Source organism: Dipteris shenzhenensis, chromosome 15 (assembly GCF_047967505.1).
Source record: "Dipteris shenzhenensis isolate YYH24624 ecotype China chromosome 15, Dip_SZ_1.0, whole genome shotgun sequence".
In the NCBI taxonomy this organism is placed as follows: domain Eukaryota; kingdom Viridiplantae; phylum Streptophyta; class Polypodiopsida; order Gleicheniales; family Dipteridaceae; genus Dipteris; species Dipteris shenzhenensis.
The window spans coordinates 19,593,295-19,599,615 of record NC_141610.1 but is presented as its reverse complement, the minus strand read 5'-3'; positions in this window follow the sequence as shown (position 1 = coordinate 19,599,615).

Genomic DNA, 6,321 nt, shown 5'->3' with positions numbered 1-6,321 from the left:
TTACATAATGAACAGGACTCCCATTGCAACAATACATGGCATGACGCCAGAGGAGATGTATACTGGTAGGAAACCAGATATTTCTCATTTGAAAATTTTTGGTTGCATTGCCTATGTTCATGTGCCAGATGAGTTGAGGTCCAAGTTGGATCCAAAAGCTGAGAAGTGCATCTTTATTGGTTATTCTCTGCAGCAGAAAGGGTATAGATGCTATAACCCTTCTACTTGTAAGTTTACAGTGAGCAGAGATGTTGTTTTTGATGAGATGAGTAGCTGGTATAAACCAGTAAATGTGATTGATGATGTAGATGCACAAAATGGTAATGTTGCACAGAATTCACAGCAGCAATCACAAAATATTAGTGGACCTGCAGTGTCCTCTACCAGTGGTTCACATACTTTGCCATGGACAGGCAGAGTGAGATCAGGAGAATCTCCTCAAAGCAATGCAGATAGTGGTATGCAGGTATCACGAAAAGGAAAAGAGAAGGTAGATCAGCCCATGTTTGATGTGAATGCAGGTCATTCTTATGTGGATGGTGAATCCAGTGGCTCAGAACAGAGCATTGATGATGAGTTGGGTTTTCCTTCTGTTGTTACACCTGGAGTAAGGAAGACCAAGGATGTTTTGAGAGCACCTGGAAGTGAGCCTATTTTGCGCAGGTCTACCAGAGCTAGGTATCCTGTGGATAGGCTGAAATATGATGGATTTACAGCCATTCACTATGCCTATATGGTCAAAGTGATACAGGAATCAGAACCCACTTCTTTTGAGCAAGCCATGGGAAAAGAAAAATGGGAGAAAGCCATGGATGAAGAAATGGATGCCTTGGAAGCAAATGCTACATGGGAATTGGTGCCTTTGCCTAAAGACAAGAATGCAATTGGCTGTAAGTGGGTTTATAAGATGAAGCACAATGTAGATGGTTCTGTGAACAGATACAAGGCAAGATTAGTTGTCAAGGGGTATGCACAGACATATGGCATTGATTATGAAGAAACATTCAGTCCGGTTGCAAGGATGGCAACCGTAAGAGCAGTCATTGCTATGGGTGCATCAAAGGATGGTCTTTACATCAGATGGATGTAAAGAATGCCTTCTTGCATGGTGATTTGCAAGAAGAGGTCTTTATGGAGCAGCCACCAGGTTATGTTCATGCAGTTCATCCTGAGTTTGTTTGCAGGTTGAAGAAAGCATTGTATTGCTTGAAGCAAGCACCTAGAGCATGGTCTGACAAGATAGGACAGTATCTTGTCACTATTGGCTTTCAGATTTCCAAGGCAAATTTCTCACTTTATGTGAGAAAAACAGAGAAAGGTATTATGATGCTTGTCATCTATGTTGATGATTTGATCATCACGGGTGATAGTGATGAAGATATCCTTCATGTGAAAATGCTATTGAAGCATAAGTTTGAGATGAAGGATTTGGGAGAGCTGCGTTATTTCTTGGGCATTGAGGTGATTAGATCACCAAGTGGGATACAGCTCTTGCAGAGGCAGTATGGATTGGGCATGCTGTCCAAATATGGGATGACAGGCTGTAAGCCTATTTCAGTTCCTTTGGAGCAGAATGTGAAGTTGAGCACAAATGCAGGTGAGCTTCTGGAAGACCCTACTATGTACAGACGCATAGTAGGAAGTTTGATTTATATGACGATTACCAGGCCAGATTTGAGCTATGCTGTTGGATTGGTAAGTCAGTTTATGCAGGCTCCAAGGAAACTGCATTTGGATGCGGCTAGATGCATACTCAGGTATGTGAAGTCCACATTGCAGTATGGACTATTTTATGAGGCTGGGGTTCAGATACAGTTGCATGGATACATTGATGCTGATTGGGCTGGTAGTATTTCTGATAGACGATCTACCAGCGGATATGTGTTCTCTTTTAGGAGTGCTGCAGTCACTTGGAGCAACAAGAAACAGCCTACAGTTGCCTTGTCAAGCACAGAGGCTAAGTATAGGGGTGCAGCAATGGCTGTATGTGAGGTAGCTTGGTTGCATAAGCTACTTTATGATATGCATCAGTCTACAGATGGGCTAGTTGTCATTTATTGTGACAACATGAGCAGTATACACTTGGCAAATAACCCAGTCTATCATGCCAGAACATTACCACTATGTGCGGGAGAAGGTTTTACTAGGTCTTATTGATCTAGTTTATGTCAGCACAGAGGATCAGGTCGCTGACATATTCACGAAGGCATTGGGCACAGAGAAGCTGCGCGAGTTCAGAGACCTGCTTGGTGTGCAGGAATTAGGGTTGAGCTCGAGGGGGAGTGTTGAGATATCAAGCTCCACTCGTGATATGCCAGGGTGACCATTGTGCATTTATATCACCGACTTGTTAGATGCAGATGCGGTTGGTACACCGCCCATGAATAATAGTTGGATGAGAGCTATCCTTATGTACTCTAGTTCGTGGCTCAGTTAGTATGCCACCTTAGTTAGCTGAGTTTAGTTTGAGACCCACATATAGGGTTCTTCTATTTCTTTGTACGAGAGTTCTTTTGGCTTTCACAACTAAGAAGAGGAAAACTGTTTTCAGCCTCCACCTTTGTGTGTATTCCCCCATTGTGTATGTGAGAAAGCCGCAAGTGAGACTCCTTCCCTCTCTCCCACTATCTTCACAAGGAGTTGGGACTTATGACACCTGTAGTCCCACTCTGACAAAACCCAGTTTTCTAACTTGTGCTTTGTGTGGTGGATAGATGCAAGTAATAGGTCTTGAATTTGGAGTGCTCCAAAATTCATAATGCTAAAGTTCACAGTTTCATACTTTTAAGTGTAAAACATTTTTGCTAGTGTTATGTAAAGCCTTGGTAATATGTTTTCAACCCTTCGGGTGATATTTCTTGTATCCTGCAACACATCTCTTGTCTCTTGCAACATATGGGCAGTCTAGCAACCTAATGCATCACTACCACCTGTATACAGGGATGATTTTTCTAGGCCATAACACACACACACACACACACAAACACATTAATTGTGCTTAATACACACACACACACAATTCACATGTCTTATACTTGTATACACTCATGAAATCTACACAAATTGCACTGGGATCTCCCCTCCACACATGCACAATACTGTTGTATAAAGCAGTCTTGTTCTACACACACACACACTTGTACATTTTCCCCTTTGCACCTACCCCCCTTGATATGGAACCACCGCCAAAATGGTGGCCCCTTTTGTTTGAGCTTGTTTTAATAAAAATTCCCCCCTCTTTAGGATTATTGATAAGCTCTACATGGCTTTCTTTTTAAAATTCCCCCCATTGTTTCATTCTCTTACTACATTAACATATATGTGTAACCCCTTATCCCTTTTAGTGGCTCTTCATTGCTTAATTTTTTTCTTTTACTATACTATCCTTTCTCCCCTCCCCCTCTACACACACACTCCCCCATTTTCCACTCTTACAACGCTCTTTTTTTTCCTCTCTTTGCCTACTTAACCCCAACAACCCTTAAACTCATCGTTAAAATAATTAATAGCCAGTTTCTTACTTGAAGGTTTTTTTAATTTCCCTAATAGACTAGTCACATTTGTTAGCTTTAACTTTAGTTACATTTACTAGTCATATAGAATCGGGCCCCCAAAAATCAACCAAACCACCTAATTGCATTAAAGTACTAAGACCATCCTATGTACTAGACCTCCCCATTCGCCTTATGTGTGCCACCACCCTTATCGTTACATGTTTCTTTGTGATGCTTTTTTCTCCACATTCTTTATAAGCCACCCATCCGTTTACTTGCACTCCTACGTCTACTCTTATGTGGTGATACCTAACTCTTATGAAGTGAAAGAAATTTCCTCAGTGATACCTAACTATAGCATGATTAGCAAATAATAATAATAATAAAACTATAGCATGATTAGCTGCACTTTCCCTCGCTATTTTTAACCAATAGTTTTTCCCTTGCCTTGGTATATTAGATCCCTTACGCCCCACTCTTATACCTTGCAATTAAATAACCTTCCTCTTCCATGCTCTATGAGCATTATCTCTACGAGTGACACTTACTCTACTCCTTGCGTGCCCAGTGGACAATTTTCTTGTTTTGGCTCCTTCTTTATAGCCTAGCATCTCCTCTTCTCTTGACTTCTTCGCTCTCCTCTCATCTATAGCAGCCTCAAGCTTGCTCATCGGCCGCTCACCACTCTTGAGCTACCTACCAGCCGCCTCATTTAAGCTTCACTCGACTCCTTGTGCAGGTTTGATGACCCGTGCTTGAACTTGGACTTTTGCTTTGCTCAAACTCCTCTCTTCTAGCCTCGATGGCTTTGCCTCACTTCCCTTCGGTTTCTTGGCTCGAGGGAGTATGGGATAGGTGATACTACTTGGCTTGTAATCCTTTTATCCTCATGACTCTACAAACTTTCTCGTGCTTTGCTCTTGTTTTCGTCAGCTCACTTTGCTTTCTTGCCACCTTTGGCACTAAGTCGCTCTCCGACATGATCTTTGCTCCGCTTCTCTGTTTGTTTACCTCTTGCTATTCCATGGTCGCCTTACATTCTTTCTCTCGGACAGCTTTTTTGATTACCACTTGTTTCTCAATGCTTTTCCGTTCGCTCTCACCTCTTGCTTTTTCACGGTCACCCTTACAATCTCTCTCTTGGACAGCTTTTTCTATTACCACATGTTGCTAAATGTTTTTCTGTTCGCTCTCTTTTAAGCACGATGATCTAGTTGCTTCCCTCCTTGTCTCGACTATCTCTTTTGACCTCTTTTGGCTCTCGTCCTCATTCCCTCCTTGTCTTGTGTCTCTATTTTGGCAGCTTTTCTCTATTTTCCTTTGTAGTTGTACGTATCCTCTAAGGCGTCTTGAGCCCTCCTAATGAGGTTCTCTTAGTCACAACCACACTTCTTTATAACCTTCAAGGTTTTTTGCTCCGTAGTGCTTTGAGACGTTCTCTTCTCCACTCGCTGTGGTTCATAGCATTTCCTTCCGCTCCTTTACTTACCTTCTGTGCCTCCTTCGCTCAGTCGCATCTCTTCACGTAAGGCTTAGTTGCCTCCCTCGCTCAGTCATTGGTAGCCCTTCATGATCTTGTCTCTTTCATTAGTCTCTTTCCTCAAGCTTGTCTCCTTCCTTAGGCTCTCTTTCCTGCCTAGCTACACATCTCCCACCCATTTCTTGTACGCTTGTATTGTTCCCTATGCTAACTTTATGCTACAATGAGATATGCTCGCTTCTCCTTTTCTCCCTATTATGCACTCCGACTATGACCGCCCGGGTAGTTCCTTTGCTTGGCTGCATTGCATTCTACGCTGCATGCCTCTTTGAGCAACTCGTTATTGCATATGTGTGTGTGTGTTTTTAAAAAATAAAAACCTATAAACAACACAGCACACGATGCTCAGATAAAGGTGGAAAAAACCCTTATTGACATTGATATATGGATTCTCATGAGTACAACTGGTAAAAAAGTGACGAATCCATTCGGTAGTCTAGGCTCTGAGGTCGGGGTCCACTTACTTGCCACCATCCAAGAGAAACTCAGTGTTAGAACATCATAGTCTCAAGTGGGAAGACAGGTAATGCCTGTTTACCCCGGCTTGTTATTGCTTTTACCAAGGCACCATCCTACTTTTGGATTAAAAAAATGCTGGGAATGTATAAGCAGGAGATAGTCCATGTCAATATAGACACATATACATACCAAAAGAACCACCATATCCCTGTACCTGGATGAAAGCCTATACATTTGTTTTTCTTAAAACCACAACCATTATACATTGGAACTTTTCAATACTTATGTACTAGAATAATGGTAAATTTTTATTTTAAAGCAACCACATGTTATATATGATAGAGAATAAGTGTCTTATAAATATATATATATATATATATATATATATATATGTACATATATCTCTAGAGAGAGAGAGATTAGACTAGAAAGAGAGAGAGAAAACCTTTAGAGCCAAATTAGCCATATTAGCAAAATTAAAGACAACAAAGCAGATAAACCATATACACCTATATATATATCCATTAGTACCCACATGTCTATATCTCAATAAAGGTATTTATAAGTAGAATTAGATTATATGAAAAAACTACTTTGCTTGAATGTTATCACAAGCGTAAGAAACTATTCTAGAAAGAAAAGGAAAATAAAGGAATTGAATACGAAATTTCCAAGGGATTTTATGATATGGGGTGTTGCTATAAAAAGAGGAGGGGTGAATACCTAATTGGAAAAAACCACTAACTATGCTTTACACCTATAATTGAGTATTTTAATAGGAGAGCATAAGTCAAATCACTAAGCCTAATGGAAAAAACCACTATAAAT